Source organism: Microtus ochrogaster, chromosome 2 (assembly GCF_000317375.1).
Source record: "Microtus ochrogaster isolate Prairie Vole_2 chromosome 2, MicOch1.0, whole genome shotgun sequence".
Classification (NCBI taxonomy): Eukaryota; Metazoa; Chordata; class Mammalia; order Rodentia; family Cricetidae; genus Microtus; species Microtus ochrogaster.
Window position 1 is genome coordinate 29,363,537 of NC_022010.1, and position 12,085 is coordinate 29,375,621.

A 12,085-nucleotide genomic window follows, 5' to 3' on the forward strand; every position below is an offset into this window, starting at 1 on the left:
ACGACAAAGTCACACACAACAGGGCCACACCTCCTAAGAGTGCCACTCACTATGGGCTAGGCATTCACACATAAGTGTCTGGGGGGGGGAACCATTCTTCTTTAGACCACCACGCTGTCTTGCTGTTTTGATTTCATGGCACCTGCTTCCTAGGATCCCCTTTGGGAACAAACCACCTGTATCCACGGTTTGTGAAGCTCCGCTTCGGGAGTGGTGGTGACCTCCACTGAGATACCTGCTGATTCTATCCCCTCCTCCCCTCCAAAAGAACATTCGATTCTGTTTCACTGTTCTCCATTACAGCATTAAAATATATTAAAATGCAAATTAAATTAAAATGTGCAAGTATTAAAATGCTGCTGATTTTGGAATAGCTACTGGGCACAGTAGGTTACTTGTAGTTTGGGAATTCTGAGATCCCCAGCAGGATCAGACTTAGAGCAAATCAATCAATCAAACAAACAAAGAAACAAACAGCAAAACCAACTTTGCTTTCCATTTTTGCTCGTCAACAAAAAAAAAAAATGGAAAAAAAAATTCAACAGGACATGACTGCTCTATGTGGGCTGGACATGAGCTGCCCTTTCTGAGTTACCATTTGTAACCATTCAACTTCCTGGTCAACAATTTAGAACCGCCTCGGAGGTAGGTGAGATACACTCTGGAAGCATCTATGAGGACATCTCCAGAGAGGATTCTCTGAGGGGGAGGACGGTACCTCGAGGGTGTGAATAACACCATGCTATAGAGTAGGGACCCCGACAGAATCAAAGGGCGAACAAAGTCAGCAAAGCGGTGGCGTCCCCTCTGTTTTCTGGGAGATCCCAGGGAGTCACAGCTGGATGCTGTCAGCTGTTTATGCTCCCATGAGCTCAGTGCCTTGCCTTGTGCTGCCATGGAGACAGGTAGGCCCACGCCAGAACAGAGGAATTGCTCTCTTCTATGGGACTTGCTAGGAGGGCATTCTGTGGGCTCAGCAGTTGGTGGTCAGTGCCATCAGGGTAAAAGGGAAAGGGCTCATTCACTCCGACCTGGGAAGGTGAGCCTGACGAGAAATGAGGTAAGAAGCTGGTGCCAGTCATCTGGGGTGTGGGGATATTCCTGAACCTGGTTATGGCTCCCTAAAAAGGCTCAAAGAAGAGGCTAACTAGAGCTTCTCTAGTTCAGTGGACACCATGAGAAGATAAGGTAGAAGGCTGGGTCGGCCTGTGTGCTTCCCTGGAGGATGTGGGAGTGGCCTGAGCTGTGGAGTCAGAACCTCTTTGCTTCCACCTCGGAGGCTCCAGGCTTCACAGAACGCCCTAATAGGGAAGGGAAGGGCTCCAAGGAGGCTGTTCTATTTATTCTGTTTAGGTCAGGCTGGGAGTTTGTGAGCTAGGGGAGGATAGTGGGGCAGGCGTAAATGAAATGAGATTAAAGTTTGATTTAGATTGGATTGGACTTTGTAATAACAGCCAGTCAACCTGCTTGTTAACACTCGAAGGTGACAGGAAAAGTGAGGGAAAAAATGTACCCTAGATTCTTCCTGAGGAAAAGGGAGGCCACACAGATTAATTTAAAAAGACAGCCGTGTGAGAAGTGAGCTTTCATGATTTCCCTTCCCTTACTATAGTCCAGTTAGTACAAGAATTCAGCTGGTATAAAATGTTGCTCAGTAGGGCAGTGCTGGGGTGGAGGAGGGAGCCCGCTTTCCCACACTCCAGACTCCCAAGAGAGTCAGCGCACAAGCACCAGCGAGCAAGCCCACGCTGCCAGGCAGAACCGCCTCGCTATTCTGCTATTCTTCTCAGTCTGCCCCAAGCCTTGCGAACCAGAGGCCGTGAAGCCCTTGGCTTGTCTTCAGGCTTCCCAAGTGCGCCGCTTTCAGGCAACCTGGTAGGGTCTCCTTGTGAAGTCCTGCGTTCATGTTTATTTCTGAGAGACGTTGTTAATTACTAAACAGAAATAAGCTTGTTTTGAGACAAGAGCAGTCTGCTTTTCCCAACAAACCTTTCGGGAAAAGTAGATAGTGGTCTCCGCCTTTAACCCCAGCAGGAGGCTGTCTTGTGACTTCCAAGCCAGCCAGGGCTACATAGTAAGTAAGAAACTGTCTCAAACAAAAAGACACCCCCTCCCCGCAACACGCACACAATCACACACAAAACGCTTTAAATGACCACTTTGGTCTCCCCTTCATCCCTTACAAGTTTTCCCGCTGGATCTCAATTTTTCCTACTGCACACAATTAGAAGAGGCTCCCTCTTCTGAGCGGAGCACAGCCTATCTCTCTCATGGGAGTCTGGGCTTTAGGTCGGCAACCTCAGGTTCTCTCTTTTCCCTGGGGTCGGAGGCTGGATGCTCCTGGCCGCTGTGGCCCCATGAGCTGCAGGCCCGAGTCCGGTCGGCAGAGGGCGCTCGGCTCCCCGCCGCGGGGATCCGGCCGAGAGGAGGCGCCCGGGCTCGTGAGCATCTCCGGGCGGCCGGGAGGGGGTGCGCGCCTTGGGCCGCTGCAGCCGGGCTGCTGTCACCGCGGACCGCACCTCGCTGGCGGGTGGGCGGGAGCGGTGTCTTTGTCCGGCGAGGCGTCCTCAGCCCCGGCTATCCTTTCGATCAGAGCCGGGCGGCTTGGGCGGTGCCCAGCGGTGAAGTGCGCGGGCGGAGGGCTGGCTGTGGCCACGGCCCCAGGTACCCCGGTGCCCCAAGCTTGCCACCTGCGCCACCTCTGCCCACGCTCTGTCAAGTTGCAGAAGACCCGGGTGGGTCAGGAGTCTGGACGCGTGGGCGCTGCAAACTCCAGCTGCGAAGGAGCTGCTTGCGGAGATAGCGCAACCCGGGATGCTCCCGGAGGCTGCCCTGGCCTCTCTGTACATCCTTCTTGGCTCCTCCAGACCCAGGTGAGCGACTTCTGTCCGCGCGTCCCGATCCGGCTGGAGACAGGTGCAGAGCGGGGCGGAGGCGGCGCCTTTTGCTGGCTTCCCTGGCATCAGAGCGCCCGCTTCCCGCTGCCCACATCCTCTGCTCCGCCGGAGAGAGGCTGCAGCCCACTCGCACCTTCCCGGGATGCCAGGTTGAGCACCGTGTTTCAGAGGCGACAGCGGGTTAGCCGAAGAGAGCTCCCTCCCCCCCTCCACCCCCGGCTCGGGATAATTCGGTCCGTGTCTTCGTCTTAATTTAGCACCGATGTGTTATTTCCTTGGAGCTCTAGAATGGTAAGGCTTGCTACATCCATTTTTTTTTTCAACCCTCTTCATTCTGAGCCTATGCAAGGAAGGAACTACAGGCTTGCAAGTGATGTTACTACCGTTCTATTTTAAATACAAACACCCAGAGAAGTACGCTTGGCGGCGTGCCAGAGGCGCCTGCACTCTTTGTTATGTAAGTGCCTAACAAAAATATTTGCTGGTTGGTAAAGTTAAGAGCGGTTACCAGAGACCGTAGGAGCGCAGGAAGCCAGAGCCATGATTTCTGTCTTAGCTCAAAACTTTCCTTCAGGATCAGCATGCGACGGCTTCGATATCATTTAAAGGAGACACGAGGTCCTTTTAAAAAAATAAGGCAGGATTTCAAGGGTTAAAACACGAACAGTGTTTTTTATGAAGTTATAAAAATCAGCGGGACGTCTCTGACTAAGGATTTAAAGAAAAAGACGTCCCCCCCCCCAGCCTTTATGGCTTTTAAACTATTAGGTAATTTTATTTTGCTCTTCCGCGGAACTGTCTGATTGTGAGTTGACAGTTACTAAAGATCTCCTCACACAGTTGTTTTTCAGGTAAAAAGATGAAAGTGGGACGCTTAGGAGACGCGAATGTCTAGGGATTACCACGGTCTGACGCCCTTATATTTTGTTCTCACTGGTTCGGGGCCACGGTGTTTGTTATGTTTATGGCTTTCTGGTGATTGTCAGGTGGAGCCAGGAGTGAGGCTGTTGGTGCGCGCTTCATTTCAGCAGCCTAAGGTGTGGCTCCGAGGGTTCGAGGTACCTCGGGTATGCGGGTGGAATGTGGGGACAGAAACTTGTGTTCGACGGGAGAGAAGCTAATACATTTCAGCCTGTGTCTGTTTTCATCCAAGTAATGTTCTTGCTTGTTTTTCCTGCAAAGAAAAGCTGCTGTGGACCCAGAGGATACCCATGGGAGGCTTAATGTGGTACGGTGCGTTGTGCAGAGGGAGCCCTGAAAGTTCAGTAGTCCCGTGGGGGTGCTTCTTTTTGTCTTCACGATAAAAAAAAAAAATCAGGTTTCACTAAGGATTTTATTCTCCCACTGAATTGACATTTTCTTATACTATATCAGAGTGTGAACTAGTCAACCAAGTGCGAAAAGCCTTTTCGGTATTCTTAAGGACCGAAGAAAACCGGCATCTTTTCTAAGCCCACATTTCCACACCTGGGGCAGGCTCACTGAGGCTTCATGGGAGCTTATGTAAGGGCTGCCCCGGTGCTTTTCCGTACTCGGTTAAACTCCCTGCTTTGGCCATTACATAATTGGCATGAAACTAGGCTCTCAGAGCTGAAATCGCGGGGGAGGATGTCTAAAAGAAATCTAGGCTTTTGTGCGTGTGCTCTCTCACACGCTGGCGTGCATACACACATACACACGGGTTTTTATAATGAATTGCTGCTTCCAAATGAGAGGGAACAGCAGGGATGGTGGTTTGTGAACCGGAGATAAGAACAGTGTGGCTCCGGAGGGCTGCTGGAATAGATAAATGTTCTGTTTAGCATTTTCTGGAGACCCAAAAGCTGGCTAGAAACCCCTGAAACCCTTTACACCTGCTGACAGAGACCCAGAGGCTGGGAAGCTGGTGACTCCTGGGCTTCTGGTCCCCCACCTGGACCTACTTTGAGGGGCCCTGGGAGGAGCATTGGCCATGTATTTCTGTGGTCACACTTAGGTTTGTATGTGTAGTTTTGGGTTATTTTTTATTTAGTTTTATTTTATGTGCATTGGTGTGAGTGTGTCAGATTTCCTAGAACTGAGTTGCAGACAGGTGTGAGCTGCCATGTGGGTGCTGGGAATTGAACCGGAGTCCTCTGGAAGGGCAGCCAGTACTCTTAACTGCTGAACTATGTCTCCAGTTCTTGGATTCTTTTTAAAATAGGGAGGATTCTCTTGATACCCTCTTATCCCCCAGTTACAGAAACCCAAGTTTCTATGACCCTGGAAACTGTCCCATTTGCTAAGTTATGCTTAAATGTTGCCTTACAAAATAGCCTTTTTTTTAAAAAAAAATATAATTATTTTATGGGTGTGTTTGCCTGCCTGTATGACTGTGTGGCATGTGCATGCAGTGCCCATGGAGGCCAGAAGAGGGCATCAGATCCCCTGGAACTGGAGTTAAAAATGAGAGTGCTGGGAATAGAACCCAGGTCTTCTCAAAGAGCCGCAAGTGCCTCTAACTGAGAGTGCTGGGAATAGAACCCAGGTCTTCTCAAAGAGCCGCAAGTGCCTCTAACTGAGAGTGCTGGGAATAGAACCCAGGTCTTCTCAAAGAGCCGCAAGTGCCTCTAACTGAGAGTGCTGGGAATAGAACCCAGGTCTTCTCAAAGAGCCGCAAGTGCCTCTAACTGTTGAGCTGTTTCCAGTCCCTGGAAACCATGTGGAGCCTCTGATACCACATGGGTTCCTGGAGACCAGCACCAGCTCTTGTACTTTCTCAGGACTTCTTTGTGGAGAAGATGCAGCACTGGGGAAAGGGTATGTGTGGAAAGCAGGGAGCAGCTCATCCACACCTCAGAGGCAGGCTGCCAAGGAAGAAGGAAGAAAGAAAACAACCACCGAAAGATACTCATTAAAAAATGTTAATGGGAACAAAGAGCACCGGCTTTGTTGGACCTTCCTGTACGAGCTCCTTAGCATCTCTCTCAAGTAGGAATTTTAGATAGTGCACAAACAAACCCAGGCTTGAGAAATAACCCACAAGAAGCAGAGCAGGTTGGGAAGGACCGGATTGTCTATTGACAGTTTTATCAGAAGATAAAAAGCCTTTAAGCAATGCCTGGGAAGGAGTCTCTTGCAAAGAGTTGAGGAGGGTCTCTTTTTGCTGAAACTTTTCCTTTATATTGGAACTTGAATGTCTTCAGATCTTCCCACCAGCACGTGCCTATGTACTTTCCTATCATAATCCAAGATCAGTCCCTTGTCATCTATTATTCGTCCATTGTTTGTCATCTGTCATCCACAATTCAACATCCATCGTCATCGTCATCACCCACTACAATCACCTGTCACCCATCATCCATAATTCATCATCATCATCACCCACCATCAGTCATCTGGCATCTGTCATCTGCAATTCATCGTCATCATCATTACCCATCACCTGTCATTTACAATTAATCATCTATCATCATTATCATCACCCACCATCAGTCTCCTGTCTTCCATAATTCATAATTCATCATCCATCATCATCACCCATCACCTTTCACCTGTCATCTGTCATCCACAATTCATCATCCATCATCATCATCGCCAGTCATCTGTCATTTGTCATCCATAACTCATCAATCATCTTCGTCATCATCACCCATCACCGGTCACCTGTCATCTACAATTCATCATCCATCATCACCATCATCATCATCACCATCACCCATCACTGGTCACCTGTCATCCATCATCCATCCATTTATCATCATCATCATCATCATCATCATCATCATCATCATCTACTGTCCTTTATCAAACCCACCAGACTCCCCTTATGACCCCTCTTCTCAACTGTGGCTTATGTTCTGGTCTGGAAGATCTGCAGTTTCAGAACTTAGGTGATGTTACAAGACTCCTTCCCAAAACAACCTTTTCCCCAACAACAGACCCCAATGGTGTGGATTTTATGATGTGTACATTACATGACATTGAAGCTGTTCTGTAAAAACCATTTCCATCACTGAATGTCATAGCTTTTTGTTGCTATAACAAAATACCAGAGTCTGGATACTTATGGGAGTGTCCAACCCATGGCTCTTAGGGGCTGCAGGTGGCCAAAGCTACAAACATGGCTCAACATTGTAAACTTATTTAAAACACTGAGACTTTTTTTTTTTGTAACTTGATTTGTTGTTCTGAAGCATAAACTTTACAGGGGACATTGTGTCTCAAAAGCAAAAGGTTGAACACTCCTGAAACAAAGAAATTAATTTTTTACCTTTATTTCTTGTGTGTGTAACAATAATAAAGAAGAGGTTATGAGTTTGAGAAGGGGTGAGAAGGGTATAGGAAGAGTTAGAGGGGAGAGGGTGAGGCAGAAATTATATAAATGCAGTACTCCTGTATGAAATTCTCAAAAAAGTGAAAATAGAAAAACAAAACATTTCAAAATCTATTTATATAAAACAAAACTTTAAAAAAAGATTTATGTATACAGTGTCCTGCCTACATGCATAAGAGGGCAGCAGACCTGCTTATAGATGGTTTGAACCTCCATATGGTTGCTGGGAATTGAACTCAGAACCTCTGGAAGAGTAGTCAGTGCTCTTAACTGCTGAGCCATCTCTCCATCCCATAAAACAAAACTTTTAAGATACATACAGAGACAAAGATGCTTCTACCTATAGAGTAACTCTACCCAACATAAATACAATAATGTGAAGCATCTATGCGAAGCTTTCTGGTATTTGCCTTGAAAAGTAAAACCAAACAGAATTAGTGACAGTGTAGTTCACTAGTTCATTTAATCTAATATGGTCATAATTTGCTAATTTTACATGGCACACATGCAGAAATCAGTAGACAACTCTGTGGGGTCAGTTGGGTTCCAAGGATAGAACTTGGGTCGTCAGGCTTGGTGGCAAATTCCTCTACCTGCTGAGCCATCTTTCAGCCCCCAAATCCTGTATTTTATTTTTTTACTTTAATTTATTTTTATTTTTTTTTCAAGCTAGGGTTTCTCTGTGTAGCCCTGGCAGTCCTGGAACTTGATCTGTAGACCAGGCTGACCTGGAACATAGAAGCCTGCCTCTGCTTCAAAATTCTGTATTTTATACTAAGAAAGCTGCATGTCAGGTACTCAACTATGTCTGTATAAATAGCTATTGTTCTGGTGACTTTTGTCGTAGACTTTAAGCTTCTAGAAACATACCACCGTGTTCCTGAAATTCTGACGTCATCTTTAGCACCGCATTTATTAATCCTAAGACCTTTATTCACATTGGTTCTTTAAAAAGCACCCAACCCGTTGCTGTGGTGAGACATCCCTAATTGGGGACAGGGATGGTGTCCTTGTCCTCATTACTGCACAATTTAATGGAGGCAGCGGTCAGTCCTGTGGATGGGGCTGAGGTGGACAAGAAGGGCTCTGATAGGTGGTGCTTAGAAGAAGAGGGGCGGAGCCCTTCAGGAGAGAAGGCAGGAGGTCGTAGGTGATTGGTGATGCTTAGAAGATGAGGGGGCAGAGCCCTTCAGGAGAAGGCAGGAGGAGAGGGAGGGGTTTGTGCTAGTCTGTTCTCAGGAGCTTGGTCTACTTGGAGCAGGTGTGTGAGAGGTTTGCCAAAGGAGTGATGTGCCTGTGCTGGAGCTGGGGACTGAGCCGTGGGAAGCCACCTGCAAGGGAGCTTGGATTCTCTTCCCATTAGCAAGCCATGGAAACCCTTGCAGTGGGGTTTGTGTTCTTGCTTTAGCATGCAGACAAGCCATTGGCTTTCCTTATTTCTATTTGGTCTTGTGCAGTATAGGGGTATTGGAACCCCAGGGTTGTTATGAAGATCCCACCTGTGACTCCTGTGACTATAGAGACCGTCTCCCTTGTAGATTCCATACATGTTGGCGACTGCGGACCACCAGACCCTGAACTTCTCGTAAACAACTTGTTTTCCTCTGCTCTGAGCAGGCTGCAGCTGCTCACGAGACCCTGATGGCAGGGGAGTGGGTTCTGATGAGGCTGCAGCTGAAAGATCCCGAGAGCCGGGGCGTGGCCAGAGCCCTATATAAGCGGTCCCAGAGCATAATGAAGTGGGCATCCTTGGCATTCTTATCTCAAGGATGTCCCCGTGGCCCCGTCTGTCTGTCTCTGTCTGTGTGTATGTTTTTGAATTTTCAGCCGAGTTCCCGTAGTGCATAGCGTGCGTGTAGAGCGCGAAACAGAACCCTCGTAGTTTTCCACATACACTGAGTTCGTACTGGTGCTTCAATGTGCCTGCACCCCAGGGGCACCCAGAGAACAAGAATATATGTCCTTGAAGCATGTACTGGCTGGTTTTGTGTGTCAGCTTGACACAAGCTAGAGTCATCGGAGAGGAAAGAGCCTCAGTTGAGGAAATGCCTCCATGAGATTCAGCTGTGAGGCATTTTCTCTATTAGTGATCATGGGGGAGGACCCAGCCCATGGTGGGTGGGGCCTCCCTTGACTGGTGGTCCTCCTAGGTTCTATATAAGAAAGCAGGCTGAGCAAACCTTAAGGAGCAAGCCAGTAAGCTTCACTCCTCAATGGCCTCTGCATCAGCTCCTGCCTCCAGGTCCCTGCCCAGTTTGCCTTCTTGTCCTGACTTCCTTCAGTGCTGCGGATGTCTAAACTGAATAAATCCTTTCCTTCCCAGCTTGTTTTTTAATCATGGTGTCTCTTCACAGCAATAAAACCCTAACTAAGACAGAACATAAGAGTCAAGCTTAGGGTGTTTTGTTTTAGATGTGTAGATACCTGTTTTTGGTTGTTCACCAAGGTGCACCATCTCCTTTTCTGTATGAGGCCCAGGGTGTTACACCAGCTTCTATGTTCTATGTACTGCTCTGGCTACAGTGGTAATTCACAGTGTCCCAGGGTTCCTCTCTATGAGGTTGACCAGTTGCTTCTTAGGCAGCTGATGGTCTTCCGCAGAATGCCCTTATTGAGCCTGGGTTCACCCATGCATATATAATCTTCACAGACCAGCCAGGACACCTTAACTTTGTCCATACTTTTACATATATGTTTTCATGTGTGAGCTTATATGTGTGCCAGCTATCAGCCTGGGGTATTATTCCATAGGAGTTGTCCATCTTGCATTTTGAGACAGGGTCTCTTACTGCGACCCAGGATGTGTCAGTTAAGCTAGGCTGGCTGGCCCATGAGCCTTGGGCTCCACCTGCCTCCGATTCCCCTAGTGTAGGGATCCCAACTAGACCCAGCTCTTTATGTGGGTGATAGGGCTTGAGCTTAGGTCGTATTGCTCTGTGTGGTAAGCTCTTTAACCACTGAGCTGTCTTCTGAATCCCTATTTCTTTAGTAGAAAACAATCACTTTTTGGTCTCCTCTTTGCTGCCAACGGTTGTAATTCCAAATGGTCAGAGCTTTTTCGTTTTTAGTAGTTCTATGTGGTCGCTCTGTGTGGTAAGCTCTTTAACCACTGAGCTGTCTTCTGAATCCCTATTTCTTTAGTAGAAAACAATCACTTTTTGGTCTCCTCTTTGCTGCCAACGGTTGTAATTCCAAATGGTCAGAGCTTTTTCGTTTTTAGTAGTTCTATGTGGTCGTCAATAACAGCACCACCTGCTTTTCTCTGATTATTAGAGCTCCCCTCAACCACTGTTGACACACTTTCAGCATTGCCACGGTCAGTGTAGATGTCTAAGTCTCTGTTTTATTTTATTTAAAAAAAAAAGAAAACAAACTATCTTTTTTTTTTTTTCACTATACATACCAATCCAAGTTTCCACTCCCTCCCCTCCTGGCTTTTTGGGAACCTATTCTTTTTGGATGGATACAAAGTCTCTGTTTTGAGGTGAAGCCACTATAGGGACGCTGCAGAGGGCAGAGGGAGTGCCTCTGAATGCCATTTGCACCTTGCATCTCCTTTAACCTGATGCCCTGATAGGATGTGAAGGAAACGATTGGTTCTCCCCGAGCTTGCCGACTTCAACTCTTCATTGAGCTGCAGAGTTCCAGCAGCAATGTTGGCATTGTGTTTTATCTTACATTCTATCCTCAAAGACTCAGCTTAGAAAACAGGGACAGAAAACAGGCGACTGGTACTCAAGAGATCAGTAGGTTTATTTGCCTGGAGCAAGCTTTTCCATGCAAACAAAGTGAAAATAACCCAGATAAAACTGAAGGACCAGTGGTAGGCTGCTGACTTCGTGGGTTTCCTGGTGGGAGGAAAATACTCTCAACCCTTTCCTGCTCCCGCTCAGAAGGAAAGGCGTCTTTGAGGATGTAACTCTTTGGTACCTAGGGACTCACACGACTGGTCCTCTGTTGGCTTTGCGTTCCAACAGTGCTGTGCCTATTATGAATTATGTTGAGAGTGGAGACGGGGGTTGTGGTGGTTCTTAAGATAGACCGGCTATTAATACATTATCTGACAGGAGTGAATTCTTTTCATTCCATCTGGGCTTGGCTGTGGAGTTGCTGATTTTCCTCAGTGTGGAGGTGGTGTGTGTGGTTCCCACGTGGGCACCTGCTACCGGTTTCCAACCCCTGGCATCCATTCTCAGCCTGGCTCTTCTTCCCCTCTCCTGCCTCCCTCATGCCTGTCCTTTTGGTCACAGCTTTGCTTGGAGGGAGACCGCCTACATTACCAAGAGGATGCTGGGAAGGCATTGCCACTTACTGTGGATGGAGAGAAAGAAGTGAAAAGCTGCACAGAAAGCTCCAGATTTGGAGAGAATCCATTTATTATCTTTTGGGCACCACTTGTCATGAGTATACCTGGACCATTGACACTGAGGAGAAAATGGGCAGGTTTTGAGCAATAAATAGTTTTGAATACTAATTGTTTATAATGTCATTCCTCCAGTCTTGCCCTTTTTTTCAGAAAAACTTCAAATTTTCCATTTTTCTCAGGTAAAAATGGTTGACTATTGAATCTTGTGTCACTCAACCCAAGAATAGCAAGAATTTTGTGATATCTATACCAGTAGGGTTTGGGAGGAAATTTTGTGTCTTTCCCAATACTCAACAGTGAATCTTCTTGTTGTACAGCTGAGAAAAAGAAAAGCTTTTTTTATTTTGCTAATTTATTTATTTATTTATTAAAGATTTCTGTCTCTTCCCCTCCACTGCCTCCCATTTCCCTCCCCCTCCCCCAATCAAGTCCCCCTCCCTCCTCAGCCCAAAGAACAATCAGGGTTCCCTGCCCTGTGGGAAGTCCAAGGAACCCCCACCTCCATCCAGGTCTAGTAAGTTGAGCATC

General features: G+C 47.3%; 1 protein-coding gene across 2 annotated transcripts in view; it reads left to right on the top strand.

Annotated features, from left to right (window-relative positions):
• The first annotated feature begins 2,442 nt into the window (after positions 1-2,442).
• Positions 2,443-12,085, top strand: part of Mtus2 (microtubule associated scaffold protein 2) — a 374,670-nt gene continuing 365,027 nt past the window's right edge. The window contains exon 1 of one of the 2 annotated variants that reach the window (XM_026785020.1): positions 2,443-2,873. The gene's annotated coding sequence lies outside the window, so the exon portion shown is untranslated. Of the gene's footprint in view, positions 2,874-2,955; positions 3,189-12,085 lie in introns of those variants that run through there. The other variant, XM_026785024.1, reaches the window with a different exon arrangement.